The sequence below is a fragment of the Manis javanica genome, chromosome 6 (assembly GCF_040802235.1).
Source record: "Manis javanica isolate MJ-LG chromosome 6, MJ_LKY, whole genome shotgun sequence".
Lineage (NCBI taxonomy): Eukaryota > Metazoa > Chordata > Mammalia > Pholidota > Manidae > Manis > Manis javanica.
The window spans coordinates 116875722-116893660 of NC_133161.1; the positions used below are offsets into that span (position 1 = coordinate 116875722).

The following is a 17939-nucleotide window of genomic DNA, read 5'->3' on the forward strand; positions in this document are numbered from 1 at the left end:
GGTTGCTAAGTGATGCTTGGAAATAAATCTAAACCACTGACTGAAGAACTGGAATTTTCTCCTTTAAACCATTTCTACCTTCCGTAGTCATCTGTCAGTAAGACAATTATTTTTGCAATGAACCTAAAGGGGTCCCTTATTCAGCAAAGATAACCTTGATACAAAAAGCCCTTCAAAATAGGGCCCAAATGAGGGTATAAATCAGTTATGTGAGAAAAGAGAGCAGGTTCCCAGTTCTAGGAACAAGGTTTGAGTCTTACGAAGAAAGATCTAAACCACAGAGAACTGCCTGCGGAAACGCGGTCTTTAAGTCTGACTTCATTCCCATTTGACTTCTGGGAACTAGTATCTCTATTTAAAACTCTGTATAAACCCTAGAGCCGTTCAAGCACCAAATAGCTCCTGTCCATGTAATTTCAAAATAAACTTTGTTCCTGATGTCCTTAGTGGGATTAGAACAATATTCCAAAGGAGCAGTAATTGCTGTGTAGCCTGAATCTGTGATGTTGCATAATCCTGCAGTAGTATCTCTGTGATATGACAGGTTGAAGATTTATCTACCCAATCTTTTTGCACACTTCTCAGAAATGTGGCTAGTCACTTGACAGTATAGGAACCAAAACATGTGTTAATGCCTTCATTTAAAACGTAATTGCCTAAGGTCCTGAGTGGATAAAATGAATCAAGTAATTTGGCTGTGAGTCAAGACTAGCCCACATCTTACTCCACTTGGTCCTTAATGACAACAGAAGCATGCTCTTTAAACAAAACAAAAATGCATTTTATTTATACACTCTTCATTTTCACCAACATAAATGCTTTTATATATTTTCTGAAAAACCTGTAATTTTCTAGACCTTACATTTCCTTTGCTCATGTTGTATATAATTATGGATGCAAGAAACACTTCACTTTTCTTTTAAGCCTATTTTATGAAAACACACAGTTCAAGAATGATGAAAGGTGGCGCCAGGCTCCTGGAAAACTGGAAAGTGCTTGGCTTTCTGAGGCTATTTGCTGCTACTCTGCTTATTCAATGATTCCTGTGCAGATATGTAGGCCTGGCAATGATGCACCTTAAACTGTTCTGAGAAAAGCCAGAAACCTGGAATTTTGTACAAATTTAAATTTAAACAATTTAAAAATATTAGCTCACAATTAAAATTTAAAAAAATACTGTTGGCTAAAGAAAATATTAGTCTGGAGGTCAAATATGGCACATTGACACAATTTTATACCTTTAGTGTAGAAAATCAAAAGAGATTCTTTTCACAGATGGTGGCTAATATATTTGGCAGCATATTAAAAATAAAGTATAATAGTACTGCTCATGAGGAATCTTAGGAAGAAATAAGCTCAGTGACAGACTAATTGGCAGAATTTTATAGTAACATGAGCAAATATAATTTTAAAGGATGTAAGTTGTCTAAAATACAGTATAGATCAGGAAACCCTCCACATTTGTAGTTTCAGTAATCATTGTTTGGAATATTTTCCCCCTCTTCTACCATTGTTTGGAATATTTCCTTGCCGAATCAAGTTCTTGTCCATAAGTGGCTTTCTCCTCCCCTCTTAGCTAAAGCCCATCTGAGTCACTTGTTAAGAAAAAACTGAAACAACAAAAACAACAACTTTATGGTTGTTGTTTACAGCTGTAAGGTATATACTTACCTCCCTTTACTGAGGAGCCTCAGGAAGAAAAGCCCCATGAGTGATGAGGGCTTCTTTATTAGTTTACAGAACAAATTGATCATGCATGTTTATTTTAAAAATAAATCCTGTCTTGGGTGCTTATGTTGTGTCTACTGCCTACTATGCCCTGTCCTGAGGACTACATAAACTCAGTTCTTGCTCTAAAGTGGTTTATAATTATACATGCATTTCTGCCTGCTCAGAATTCTCCAGTGACCTATTTTGAATATTTGTAAAATATAAAAACATGCATATACAGAAAGAAGGATTGCTGGTTTAGTGCGAGGCACACCCACAGCAGGTCAAGAATTCTAATCTCCCAAATGTGGTGGCTTGTGGGAAAACTCTACAGGTTCCTAATCATTCTGATAATTCCTAACACCAATCAGAATTCTTCCCAGCAAAAACAAGGAGTGACAGGGACACTAGAGAATACTATTTAGTCATTCCTACCCTTTGGGTAAAAACCAGAACTCTGCAGCACTATCTCAAGATATTTAAAAATCAAGAACCAAGACCAGGTACTAATGACTAAAGAGGTTCAGTTGGTCTGTTCTAGAAATCAACGCCATACAGTTAACCTGCCATCTATAAGCTTCCTTTTCAAGTGAAAAATGACTCAAAAAAGTTAATTTGTTAGATAAAAAGAGAGAGAGACAGAGAGAGAGAATCAATTTTTTAAGAATAAGGGCTGCTCCTTCAGTTTTGTTTCGTCGTTATACTACACAGATGAGTGAAATCATTTGGTACTTGTCTTTCTCTGCCTGGCTTATTTCACTGAGCATAATACCCTCTAGGTCCATCCATGTTGTTGCAAATTTTAGGATTTGTTTCTTTCATATGGCTGAATAGTATTCCACTGTGTATATGTAACACATCTTTACCCATTCATCTACTGATGGACACTGAGCACACATGGTGTGGGGGGAATCATGGGGAAGACAGTGTTAAGCACAGAGAAGACAAGTAGTGACTCTGTGGCATCTTCTACACTGATGGGCAGTGACTGCAGTGGGGTATGGGGAGAGGCTCGATAATATGGGTGAATGTGGTAACCACATTGTTTTTCATGTGAAACTTTCTTAAGCATGTATTTCAATGATACCTTAATAGAAAAATAATAATATTAAAAAGAAAGAATAAGGGCTGCAACACTGTTAATGCCTCAAACACGATGCTCAACATACCTACGATGTAAGCTCATTCATGTGTAATCCTCACCTCGTGTCCCCTGGCTGGTCCAAGCTAAGTAGGCAGCTGATTGAAACTGACAAGAATTCTGCTCTAGGAGCTTCAGCAGGCTCAAATCTCTCCCATTTCAGTACCCTGGTGGCTCGAAGGAACGAGCTGCCAAGGGAGCAGCGGACTGGAAAGGCATGTGTGCCTTCACTCTCCTTCCATCACCACGTGAACAGTAAACTCATGTCTCCACATTAGCTGCTTTTAAGAAGCATTTGTTAGCTAAGTCAAAAAATAACCACCCCTACCAAAATCAAAAAAGACACTTCATTAGGGCCTTCAATATGCATATGATTTGGTAAGAATTCTATTTTAGGTGTTTGATTTTTTAAACTCTGCTATCTCTACTGCTTTCACACTGCAGTAAAGAGCATGCAAAATGATTTTTTTATAAAGGGAGTTACTTTTTAAATTGATAGTCCCTCAGAGAGACAAATATGTTATCTTTGAAGAATCTATGAATAAAGGCACTCTGTCATATCACAGTCTGTGACATCTTCCATACTTTCTTAAAAGGATAACAATACTGATAGTTAATGTTTGCATTGACTCACATGTCTTCAGAAGCATCTTTGCCTGTGTTAGGTAATTGCTGCATCTGCAGTGGACTGAAGAGTTTTTTCTCATTCTTTTGCCCATATGTTATCATGATTCAGCAATAGTCTTCTCTAGTTATTTATACTGGCTTCAAAATCTTTGAAATCTTCTTCACCTGCCTCAGACATCCATCTACCCTTCCATCCACTCATACATCCAAGCAAACAAATTAGTTGACATTTGCTTTATGTAAAGCATTACAACTGAGGTGAGAGAGAGATTGACCTTATGGTACAACATGGTTGTACTGCTGCCTGGAATCTTATACACGTATCAGTGATCTGTGAATTATACCATGGATCCATTCACGCCCTTTTAGATAATTACACTAGTGCAACTTAGCAAAGTTCAACTGATTTGTCCCTTAGTGCTACACATGCATGGTATATACATGTCTGATGATATTGAATTTTGTATACTGGTTTCATAGGTACCACAAGGATAATACCCTTTAATGTTTTAAGACTACATTTACTTTGCTCAAATATATGGTGTATATTTGCGGTGAACCATAGTAGACAACTTTGGTTTTGATTTTAAAACAGTTAACCAATGCTCCACTTCCTTTTTTCAGAGAACAATGCCTGCACTTGAATATCTTAGTCTGACAACATTTTATATCTCCTCTTTGTTGCCTTAGCAAAATGGTTTGCAAACAGAGAAAATACATTATCATTGGCATTTGTATTTCTACCCCCCACCCCAGGATGACTATTCCTCATTTCCAAGAAAAGAAACAAATTCATGAAGATGACTTTTTAAGATTTCAGAAACATATGCCACTAGATAAAAGAGAGTCTGTTTTAGGCAGAATCCTGTTTTAGGAGAGATGAAGTTTAGTTTTATTTCACATACTCTAAAGGTTTATAATTAAGAACTCTTTAAGAAAGTAACTGCTGGAGTAGCTAAGGTAGGGGCAGAATTCTCACTTACAAATTTTTCTTTTTACTCTTTGTTAGGTAAAATGTGTGTATTTGCAGTCACACAGAGAAGTCATCCATCAGTGCAGCTCACCATGATCTGGCACAGAAGATGAATTTTAAGAAGGTGGCTTGGGGGACTGGACACATTCGGACTGGCATTTCAGATATTCTGAGCTCCAGTCTTTCTTTTGTGGTGGCTCACTTTATGGGGCTGAAGATACTGTCAATCTCATTTTCAAAATAAGGGGAAAAGAATTCACTTGTTTTGGATATTCTACAAATACTGAATAAATTATCATGAAGGATTTTGTGAAAGTACACATCTATATAAAAATGAATAATAAGGATTACAGAGAGTAGGGAAAAATAAGAAAGATTCAGTTTCTTGTTTTATGGATTAGAGCAACTATCAAGTGGTAAAAAGTGAGAACAATTTGCTTTCCTGAAAGTAAGGCATCAAAGCAATTTACATTATAATGTTGAATCTTCTGTAGTTCAATCCTAAATTACAGTCCATCTGAGTGTGAATTTTTCAATCATTCCTAGTTTTACATAATTTTTGCCTTCTGTCATATTCAGATATTTCTGCTGAGTTATGAAGCCTCCTAGTACAACAGGACTGGAGAAAGTGGTATTGATGTTAAATACAAGGATTCTTCTCTAGGGGCTTGTACTGTGGTACACTGATTTGCTGGTAATAATGTACAGCCAGAATATACACACCTGTACAGTAAAGATATACAGAAGACCCTGGAAAAACCATCCACTAATCTGTTTCTAACCAGAGAAACTATACCTCATATTCTGTTACAGCATAGAAATTTTAGGTTTTCAGTGACTGCAATAAATTTTAATTTAGAAAACTAAGTTTTTCCTTCTGCTTTAGCCTGTATTATCATTTAAAATTATTAAAATTAAGGATGTTACGAATCTAGCTATAAATAAAATCTCTGAAAGTCATATGCGATGTACACTCTACCAAATGAAATGTAGAAATAAGTAAATTACTATACTATATTTTGGAAATAGGGTATTTTTATTGTCATTCTTCCATGCCCTCACTGAAATATACATTTAATCAGAGCTAAAATAGGTTCCACATATAGAATGGTGTCATGTCAATCTAGGATGTTTCAATAGGTTCCAAAATATTTGAGTATAGAGCCAAAGTTCTTGCATATGTGGAAAAAGAGGTAGTTGTAATGGATAAGAAATTTACAAAGAAATTATAGTCATGGTCTAGTAGAAAAATTGTGCTTTTCACTATGCCCAAGACTATTCATATTTTTTTTATTAAAGTGTCATTGATATAACAATCTTATAAAGGTTTCACATGAACAACATTGTGGCTTCAACATTCACACATATTATCAAGTCCTCACCCCATGTATTGCAGTCACTGTCTATCAGTATAGTAAGATGCCATAGAGTAAGACCATTCATATTTGTTATTTTAGCATTATATTTTTAGCATTAGTGTGCAGAGTCCAGTAACATCTATTCTCCTCTTCTTCTGGAACTCACACTGCATTCTGGGCCTGACTTGCAGTTACCGGTGACTGAGCGACTAAGTCCTTCTCAATGGAAATTGAAGAAATGGAATTAGCCATTTTCAGGCTTGATATGATTCCCCTCTCACGTATACTTCTTACTTTCTTCCTGCCAGCTGAGGGCCATTTATGAGGATGCTTTATAGGATGCTGGCACATCAAAGAACCCTGGGTCCCCAAAGACCAAGTAGAGGAAAGCCCCCCTCTCCTCCCCAGTGTAGAATTCCGACTTCTGTTTGATTGATCCTTAAATATTTAGATCTTTTCATTACTGCAGCTTAGGCTATTCTTCCTAGAACAGAATTACATTGAATCCTTTAGTCCATGTAATATCCAAATATTTCTATATTCTCCAACTTGGCTCAAATCCAGTATCTTCTCTGCCACCTTCCTTGATTCTTTTATCTTGATGTGAATAATCATCTGACTGTTACTGAGAGTGAATTGTCTGTCTGTAGGCTTCTTAGCCATCAAAACAAAAAGGGAAACATGGACATTTACATATTCTTAATTCCAGTGGGGACAAAACATACCAGTCTATGGGTGGAGGGAAAGCTTTCTCTGGTTAAATTCTAAATTCTAAAAGATATTTCAAACATGGAGCTGTATGTGTGAAGGCAGTGATATAATAGAAAATATCCTCAATAACATGGGCAAATGTATTAACAGATACACTATGGTAAGTCAGCACCTTTTGATTATGACCATTACTATGGTTGGCAGCTCTGCAGGGCTACCAAGGTAAAATGCAGTCAATATGGAAATGTTATTTTTCAGCCTTCTTCCAAAAATTAGACTTATTTGACAGTATCTTCAGCAATTCTCCATAAAACATAATATCTGTGTACCAGATTAAAAAAATAATAATTGTACAACAATCAGTTGTGATTGTCATCATTATCAAGTCTGACCTCAATGACAGCAAGTTGAGTTGTTGGCTGGTGGTGAATCCATTGTATTAGAGATCAGAAAGGCAGGTGGTTTGACTGTTGCTCTTTTGTGAACATTAGAGAACATTAGAGACTGTATGAATAGAAGACTTAAACACCCTGTGGAAACAGTCAGAATACACACACAGAAATCTCTGGGTCCATTCCAACTTAAAGCTAAAACTTGCTTAAGAAGACAGAGTTATTCTGTACAGTGTAATTGTATTATATTTCTAAAGCAGATGTTATCATCATAGTTTGATAAATATCTGCATTGGCATATCTAATTTTATCAATACAGGTTGCTGGTGAATCTGAATGAAATAATTACTTAGAAACACATCCCTTAAGATGGGTTTACTAGATATGAAGCAATTATATTTTATAAGATAATTGAGTTATTTTTATAATAGGTCATACTAGTCTTATATCTGATAATTTTAGGTACTATGGTCAACTGTTGACTGAGGCCACTTCCAACTTATAACACTAGGACCATATAATTATTTTACTATGGGAATTTGTCCACTTATTTATTGTAAGGGAAGCAATCAACCAGGTTATGTAGGGTGCTATTAGATTATTAAAATATTAAGAAATGGAACACAGTCTGATTTCTTGACACTTAAGTTCTCCAGCAGTTTCCTTTATACAACAATTGCACCAATAACGTCTCAATTATATGTTAATTCGGTTTTTATTCTTCAAAATTGAAAGTATTTCCTAATTAATTTTTGTAGTTCTCAGTTTAACAATTGCTAAAATAAGCTTGAGATTATCAACTCCTAAAAAGCAAACCTTAATTCATTTTAGTTTATATATCAAATGTAGCCTCTAAGTAATGATGGTTCTGTAAATTTAAATTTGGAGGTTGAAACATAATTCCTATAATTCTGACATACAAGAAGCTCAAAAACATATTTTGTAAAACCCAAATCTTATAGAATTTGTCTCAAGGCCTTTCTAAATTTAGTGGTTTCCATGTTATCTTGGTAACAAAATTAGCTTACACAGCTGTGCCTACTGAAGTACACACAGGGTCCACAGCCTGCCAGTACACATATAATTCTTTTCCTGCAGCTGCACCCATTACCAGTCCTCTGGGTCAATTGTTAATAATTTTTAAATTGTCCTTTTGCTACTTCAATGGCCTCAAGGTACTTTTAATTTCCATTCTGGTTCTGTTTGTGCATCTTTAAACTATTTTATGCTCTTAATTAGCATATATTAATTAATAATTCCTGAGCTATTTTCCCTGAGCAATTGAACAACCCCAAATTAAAAAGCTTCTTGTACAAGGTAGAAAAGCAGGTAGGTGAAAATGTATTGAAAGCTTCTATCCCTTGCAGGTCAGGAAGGAAAGAACAAACACTTAAAGGTAAAATTGGAATGTATAATGCATGATGGTGCTCTTGTAAATTAAGCATGACTTTTATTTATAAAATCATTAGAGAAAAGTTTGAAAAAGAGCCTATAATCCCAATATTTTAACAAATGATTTCATTTGTAAATTTGCTTTGTGTGTCCATTTGTACACAACTAAATGTATTAGGAATTTTTTTTCTAAATTATATTGTAATAACAACCTGTTACATCACAGAAAAGTTCTGCTTAGCTTTCTAAAGACATTCATTTTCATATCTCCATCATCAAAGTCAATATCTCATCATATATAAAAATGTATTGAGAGAAGCAATTCAAGATGGCAGTGAGAGGTGAGACAGAGAACACCTCCTAAAACCACATAAAATTGAAAATACAGTTAATACAATTAATCCTAAAAGAGGAACAGGAAGGAAGGCTGCACCAGACTGCATACACCTGGAGAACAAAGCAGACCTCACAAAACCGGGTAATGTCCCAAAGCCTTGATCTGGCAGGACCCAGACCCTTCCCTGACCCAAGCTTACGGGTGGAAGGAAGAGAAATGGAGCAGGGAGTGGGTAGATGCTTAGTAAAGCTGAATACCAAGCCCTGGAGATCTGCTTTGGGATCACAGACTTATATTGCATGGTGCTCTGGAGATAAGTGGGGCTGGAAAGCTAAGACAGGTGGAATACTTGGAAAGACTGAGATTCCAGCCATTTGTGGAAGACAGGGATCCACATCCAGCTGCTTTGGGACAAAGGAAAGGTGGGTGGTATGAGAGGCTTCTTAGCAGCAAGAGGGCTGCTGAAGGGGCAGGGTTTGCATGGAATTTGCAGTGCAGGGGAAGAGATAGGTGAACAAAGTTGTCTGGTTGCACAGCAGGTTGGGAACTTTGAGGAGCTTCAGGTACTCCATACCCCTGGCTGGCGACTCAACACCAAGGAGCTGAGGAACCGAGGAACCCCACTGTGATATGCAGCCTGCTGTGCCTTTCTCCTGTCCTGCCTGCAGCGGCTTGCAAACTGGCAGTCCCTTCCCTGGTGTCAGGCAAGCCAGAGGGAGGCCCCACCTAGGGAAGCTACAGACACAAAGCACAGAGGCTTATTATACCTGTGTGCTCAACCCACTGGTTCTGGCGGACAGGCACTGTAGCTGCGAAATAGGAAACAGCTCTTTCCTCCACACAGGAACCAGCACCGCTCCCCTGCAACCCGCAACCTCACTCCAGGGCCTGACAAGCTCCAGAGACTAGAGCTTCTGGGCACTAGAGGGAGCCACATACAAATATGAAACATCAAAGGAACCTGGTTCAGACCGAAATCTCACAAACACTAGAAAAAAGGCCAAATGAAACTGAACTCACCAATCTTCCTGAAAGAGAGTTCAAAATAAAAATCATAAACATGCTTATGGAGGTACAGAAAAATATTCAAGAAGTCAGGGATGAATTTAGGATGGAGATTCAATCATAAAGATATTCCATATCTGAAATGAAATATACAATGGAGGGATTTAAAAGCAGATTAGATGTAGTAGAAGAGACAGTAAATGGAATAGAAATTAAAGAAGAGGAATACAAAGAAGCTGAGGTACAGAGAGAAAAAAGGATCTCTAAGAATGAAAGAATATTGAGAGAACTGTGACCAATCCAAATGGAACAATATTTGCATTATAGGGGTACCAGAAGAAGAAGAGAGAGTAAAAGGGGTAGAAAGTGCCTTTGAGGAGGTAATTGCTGAAAATATCCCCAATCTGGGGAAGGAGATAGTATCTCAGGCCATGGAAGTGCACATATCTCCCAAAACAAGGGATGAAGGACAACAACCCCAAGACGTATAATAATTGAAATGGGAAAGATCAAGGATAAGGACAGACTTTTAAAAGCAGCTAGAGAGAGAAAAAAGATCACATACAAAGGAAAACCCATCATGCTATCATCAGTCTTCTTAACAGAAACCTGACAGACTAGAAGGGAGTGGCATGATATATTTAATGCAATGAGATAGAAGGGCCTTGAACCAAGAATACTCTATCTGGAAACATTCTAATTTAAATTTGAAGGAGGGATTGAACAATTCCCAGATAAGCAAAAGTTGAGGGAATTTACCTCCCACAAAGCACCTCTACAGTGTATTTTAAAGGGACTGCTCTAGATGGAAGTATTCCTAAGGCTCAATAGCTGTCACCAGGGGAATAAAACCACAGCAAATAAAGTAGAACAGTTAATTACTAAGCACATGCAAAATCAAATCAACGAACCCCCAAAGTCAATCAAGGGATAGACAAAGAGTACATAATCTGTTACCTTATATATAAAGAATAGAGGAGAAAGAAAAAGGAGAAAACGAAAAACCTTTAGGGTGTGTTTGTAATAGCATACTAAGTGAGTTAAATTAGACTGTTAGATACTAAGGGAATTACCCCTGAACCTTTGGTAACCACGAATCTAAAGCCTGCCATGGCAATAAGTACATATCTATCAATAAACACCCTAAATGTAAATGGTCTGAATGCACCGATCAAAAGACATAGAGACACTGAATGGATAAAAAAAGAAGACCCATCTATATGCTGCCTACAAGAGACTCACTTTAAACCCAAAGACATATACAGACTGAAAATAAATGGAAGGAAAAAGATACTTCATGAAACTAATAGGGAGAAAAAATTAGGAGTTGCAACACCACAAAATCTGTGCGATGCAGCAAAGGTCATGCTAAGAAGGAGGTATATTGCAATACAAGCCTAGCTCAGGAAAGAAGAACAATCCCAAATGAACAGTCTACACTCACAATTAATGAAACTAGGAAAAGAAGAACAAATGTGACCCAAAGTCAGTAGAACAAGGAACATAATAAGGTCAGAGAAAAAATAAATAAAATTGAGAAGAATAAAACAATAGAAAAAAATCAATGAAACCAAGAGCTGGTTCTTTGAGAAAGTAAACAAAATAGATAAAGTCCTAGCCAGATGTATCAAGAAAAAAAGAGGATCTACACACATAAACAGAATCAAAAATGAGAAAGGAAAAATTACGGACACCACAAAATTACAAAGAATTATGGGTGAATACTATGAAAAATTATATGCTAACAAACTGGACAATCTACAAGAAATGGAAAACTTTCTAGAAAAATACAGCCTTCCAAGGCTGACCCAGGAAGAAAAAGAAAATCTGAATAGACCAATTACCAGCAAGGAAATTGAAATGGTAATCCAAAAACTACCTAAGAACAAATCACCTGGACCAGATGGTTTCACTGCTGAAATTTATCAAACATGCAGTGAAGACCTAATACCCATCCTCCTTAAAGTTTTCCAAAGAGTAGAAGAGGAGGGAATACTCCCAAGCTCATTCTACAAGGCCAGCATCACTAATACCAAAACCAGGCAAAGACACCACAAAAAAAGAAAATTACAGACCAATATCCCTGATGAACATAGATGCAAAAATACTCAACAAAATATTAGCAAACCGAATTCAGAAACATCAAAAAGATCATCCATTATGATCAAGTAGGATTTATTTGAGGGATGCAAGGATGATACAATACTAGAAGATCCATCAACATCATCCACCACATGAAAAAAAAGGAAAAAAAAACACGTGATCATATCTATGGATGCCAAAAAGCATTTGACAAAATTCAACATCCATTCATGATAAAAAACTCTCAACAAAATGGGTATAGAGGGCAAGTACCTCAACATAATAAAGGCCATATATGACAAACCCACAGCCAACATCATATTTAACAGCAAGAAGCTGAAGGTCTTTCCTTTAGATTGGGAAAAAGACAAGGATGCCCACTCTCTACACTTTTATTCAACATAGTTCTGCAGGTCATCACCACAGCAATCAGACAGCAGAAGGAAATAAAGGGCATCCAGATTGGTAAGGAAGAAATTAAAATGTTCCTGTTTGAAGATGACATATTGTACATAAAAAACCTTAAAGAATCCACTCCAAAACTACTATATGTAATATCTGAATTCAGCAAGGTTGCAGGCTACAAAATTAATACACAGAAATCTGTTGCACTCCTATACACTCACAATGAACTAGCAGAAATAGAAACCAGAAAAACAATTCCATTCACAACTGCCTCAAAAAGAATAAAATACATAGAAATCTAAACCAGGAAGTGAAAGACCTATAGTCTGAAAACTACAAGACACTCATGAGAAAAATTAAAGAAAATACCAATAAATGGAAACACATCCCATGCTCATGGATAAGAAGAATTAATATGGTCTGTCAAAATGGTCATCTTGCTTAAAGCAATCTACAGATTCAATGTAATCCCTATCAAAATACCAATAGCATTCTTCAACAAACTAGAGCAAATAGTTCTAAAAGTCATATGGAATCACAAAAGACCCCAAATAGCCAAAGCAATCATGAGAAGGAAGAATAAAGCTGGGGGGATTATACTTCCCGACTTTAAGCTCTACTACAAAGCCACAGTAATCAGGATAATTTGGTACTGGAACAAGAACAGACTCACAGACCAATAGAACAGACTAGAGAGCCCAGATATAAACCCAAGCATATATGGTTAATTAATATACAATAAAGGAGCCATGGATGTACAATTGGGAAAGGACAGTCTCTTCAACAACTGGTGTTGGCAAAACTGGACAGCTGTATACAAGAGAATGAAACTGTATTATTGTCTAACCCTATACACAAAAATAAACTCAAAATGGATCAAAGACCTGAATGTAAGTCAGGGAACCATAAAACTCTTAGAAGAAAACATAGGCAAAAATCTCTTGAATATAAACATGAGCAACTTTTTCCTGAATGCATGTCCTTGGGCAAGGGAAAGAAAAGCAAAAATGAACAAAAGGGAGTACATCATACTAAAAAGCTTATGTATAGCAAACAACACCATCAACAGAACAAAAAGGCATCCTACAGTATGGGAGAATATATTTATAAGTGACATATCTAACAGGGAGTTAGCATCCAAAATATATAAATAACTCACATGCCTCAACACCCCAAAAGCAAATAATCCAATTAAAAAAATGGATGGAGGATATGAACAGATACTTTTCCAAAGAAGAAATTCAGATGGCCAACAGGCACATAAAAAGATGTTCCACATCGCTAATTATCAGGGAAATGCAAATTAAAACCACAGTGAGATATCTCCTCACACCAGTTAGGATGACCAACACAGAAAAGACTAGGAACAACAAATGCTGGTGAGGATGAGGAAAAAGGGGAACCCTCCTACACTGCTGGTGGAATGTAAACTAGTTCAACCATTGTGGAAAGCAGTATGGAGGTTCCTCAAAAAACTAAAAATAGAAATACCATTTGACCCAGGAATTCCACTCCTAGGAATTTACCCTAAGAATGCAGGAGTCCAGTCTCAAAAAGAGAAATGCACCCCTATGTTTATTACAGCACTATTTACAATAGCTATGAAATGGAAGCAACCTAAGTGCCCATTAGTAGATGAATGGATAAAGAAGATGTGGTACATATATGCAATGGAGTATTATTCAGCTGTAAGAAGAAAACATATCCTACCATTTGCAACAACATGGATGGAGCTAGAGGGTATTATGCTCAGTGAAATAAGCCAGGCGGAGAAAGACAAGTACCAAATGATTTCACTCATCTATGGAGCATAAGAACAAAGCAAAAACTGAAGGAACAAAACAGCAGCAGATTCACAGAACCCAAGAATGGACTAACAATTGCCAAAGGGAAAGGGACTGGGGAGGGTGGGTGGGAAGGGAGTGATAAGGGGAATAAGGGGCATTATGATTAGCATACATGACGTAGGGGGGGGCATGGGGAAGGCAGTATAGCACAGAGAAGGCTAGTAGTGATTCCATTGCATCTTACTATGCTGATGGACAGTGATTGTAATGGGGTATGTGGTGGGGACTTGAAAATGGTGAAATCTAGTAACCACAGTGTTACTCATGTGATTGTATATTAATGATAACAAAAAGAAAATGAAGGCAGAATAAAGAAGTTTCCAGCCAAAAAAAATGTATTGAGTAATATTTACATTTCTAAAACATATTCATGTATTTTATATATACACATCAAAATTCATCAACCTGCAAAGCAACATTTGTGCATTTTATTGTAAGTAACTTAATAATAAAAAAAGGTTAGATTTAGTTTACACTAAAAAGACTTTTAAAAATATACTTAAGTTTAATATATGGTTTCTCCTTATGAAAACATTTTTCCAGTGTTCTTTTAAAAAATTATTTTCTACACTATTTTCAACTTTTTGAGCATTTATTGGTTATGCGAAATGGCTTGAAGCCAGATGTACTTTTAAAACTGGACTGCCATGATTTATTAATAGATAACTCTCTCAAAGCTTTGAATGTGAACAAACCAAAAAACCTATGTGAAAGGATTTACTGAGGTAAAAGGAGCAAGTAATGTCATTTTAAAATTGGGGACAAAAATACAATTGGGTGAAGTGTTGGGATAAAGTTTTTATTGTGAAGTTAATATGAAGTGTAATTTTCATGTATGTGAGTGAACTTTTTCATTATTATGCTTTTTCCATTTCTATGGTATTTTCATTTTATTTAGAATGATCTAAATAAGATTTAAAAATTATTAAAGTCTAGCAAAGCATGAATAAGGATATAGCTACAGACCTTTAAACTTCTCTTTTATATATCTTGATTGTCTGAAAATTCTTTTTTATCTAGATACTCTACTTTGGATGGCTTAATGTGAGTTAGATACACGAGTTCTTTATCACAGAGGAAAAAAATGCATCCTCCTTTCCAATTCTTGTTATGAGATGTTGGCCATAAAGGTGCATACACCAAAATGTGTATTCATTTGGTCAGATTTACTTTCTTTGTAAATAAGAGTAAACCGAACCCATTTTTCTAATATCTCATAGTAACAATTCTTCAAATCTGTATTTTAAAACTGGCTTCTCCAACAAACTGTGATAATGGAAAAGGGAAAGTAACACTGACATTTATTTTCTGCCAATTATTTTCATAGTATTTTACATTTAATTATTACAACTTTGAAGGGTAGATGTTTTGGTATCTGCACTGTCAGAGGGTAAACAGCAGAGAGGTTTTCATGACTTGCCCACTGTCATAGCTTTGGTAAATTGCCAAACCAAAATGGCAGTGAGACTCGAGGTTTTTCTGATCCCAAACCTTTAAGGACAGGTGTCACATCTTCAAAATGTTGTAGCAATGAAATCGCCTTTAATATCTGGGACATGGGATATGTTTAATCAATGTTTATTTCACTGAAATCACCTCTCTCCACTTTCCTATGTTACCATCCATGTAATTTCTTCTTAAAGTCATTCTCATAGAGACAGTACTCTGAGTTAAAGAAGAGTATTTTATTATTTACTATTATTTTGAGTGGCTATTATTTTGCTCACTTTCAAGTGATTTCCCCAATGGGAGTGTATAGATGGAATCCATATAAATCCAGTTCAATATAAGCAAAAGTTCAGACAAACTAAAACACAAATATGTTGCATCACATGAAGGAATAATTTCTTCTCCTTTCATAATTTTACTTTTGGAACATAGATTTGAACCAAATTAGGTGAATAAATTTGAGTTCCACAAGTGAGAGATATATTGTGCATACTTTTACAATTATTCTGTCTGTTTTACCCATGATTCACTGTACTGGGGTTGATGACCTTGAAATAAATAGATATTTGCTTAAAAACACAGCCAAATGTTTTATCATAAATAATTCTGGTATCTCAGTATAGATTACTTAGTTTTTGTTTCCTTGAGAACAATGGTAAAGAGAAATGAAAATATAACCCATTTATATGTTCATTTTCAGCTAAATTTAATCTCGTTTGCTGTTTTTAAAAATTCACATATACTGGGTACAGTACCAAATATTGCAACATTTCACTTAATTCTGCACAAAGCCTGTGAGGTGAGTCCTTTACTCCATTTTATCCAGGAGGAAAATGAGGCTTATGTATGTGCCTACACTGAAGGTTCACAGACCTGTTATTGGCTAACTGGCAGCCCCGTAATTTGAACCCAGGTCTAGCTGGTCCAAGTCCTAGTGTCTTTCTCTAGACATTTTAGCATAGTATAACAGGAGAGATACTCATGAATATTGCATTTGTGCATAAAATACAAAAGTAATCTAACTAAAGTTGACATTGTGAGCTTGGTTTTAATTATCCAGCACAATGACATTATAATTAAATGTAAATTTTGTTAAGCAAAATGCAGACGGACTTCTTCATAACTTATGGACCAAAATTGAGAATCAGACTTCAGCAAAATCATTTTCACTAGAATAAAACAATATTTCTGTTTTACATTCTGCAATGATATATCTTTGCCATGACTGTGCCTTTTGTTGTACAAAAATAAAACCAATAAAAACTGATTAGAAGAGATTTTTTGTAAGCCCACGAGATATTTGCTGATTTAGAAAGTTTAATCATTTCAAAATGTATCTCTTGGAGGATTTTTATCTTGTACTACATTCTTTTTGCATTTGTGTATTTCAAATAAAAAATTTTCTGAGGTGGTGGACTCACAGACAAAGAATTTTTTGATATACTTTGAGGCCACACTTACTTTAGACATCTTGTCCACGACATAACAAGGCCACTACTGCTTCCTCCAGATCACTAAAGCTACGAAGAACATGTCAATGAAAATGAAAAAAAATATTTCCTTTTACTACAAAGAATAAAATAAAGCAAGGTGAACTGGACTCCTCATGCGTTGGTCCAGGTCTCGTAAGGCAAGTGTTCCGAGGTGAGCTGGCCTAGTAGCGTGAGATTTGTCTGTCAAAAACTAGTTTCCCCATGGATACAACTGGATAAATAATAAAAAAATAAAATGAAATAGAAATCATCAGTAAAGATATTGCACATGTATAGGACGGCAGTATTAATGAACTGAGAGTCTTTGCAATGTAATGGGTAATACTCACTAAGACTTTATCTCCCCCAATGTACCATAGTTAGTAAGTGGCAAGACCATCCACCTGTTACACAGCCCACAAATATGGGTGTCTTCCTTTCCTTCCACCTCTCTTAACTCCACTGTCAGTATCTGAACCCAAACCACCTACAGTAGTTACCCCTTTTTTCTTCCCTCCCTCCCTTTTGTTCTACTTCCTTCTTTTCTCATTTCTTTCCCTCCCTATCTCCTCCCTGTCTCCTCTCACCCTTTTCAGAATGCTTCCTAATCTGAATTTTCCTATTTAGAAATTAAGGTCTGGATGCCGGGTATGTTCATTGCTGCTGGGATGTTCTCAGTGGACAGAGTTAGGAAATACATGTTTGGACACACACACACATACATACATGTTTATATTTACTTACTTGCTCAATCCTAGTATATACATAAAGTATTTCAGAATTTCTATTAAATTTGTTTATAAACTACAGTACAATATTTGTGTGTAGTATGTATTTGTGCTATAAGATATTATCAAAATTATTTAAGTTAATTATTTTCTTTTCTACCTCCTTCAGTATGATTATATCATTTGTTTGTAACATAGCTAAATATATTACTTTTGAAATCCATTTCGGGTTCTCTACATCCTGGTTAGTTTTATATATTTGTGTTTTGAGGTATGTCCCAAAAGACAGTGCTATACAGAAAAGTATACT

General features: G+C 35.9%; 1 protein-coding gene across 10 annotated transcripts in view; it reads right to left on the minus strand.

The window, feature by feature from the left end:
- GRIA4 (glutamate ionotropic receptor AMPA type subunit 4) overlaps window positions 1–17939 on the minus strand; it is a 392195-nt gene that overhangs the window by 273676 nt on the left and 100580 nt on the right. The gene's annotated exons all lie outside the window — the stretch shown is intronic.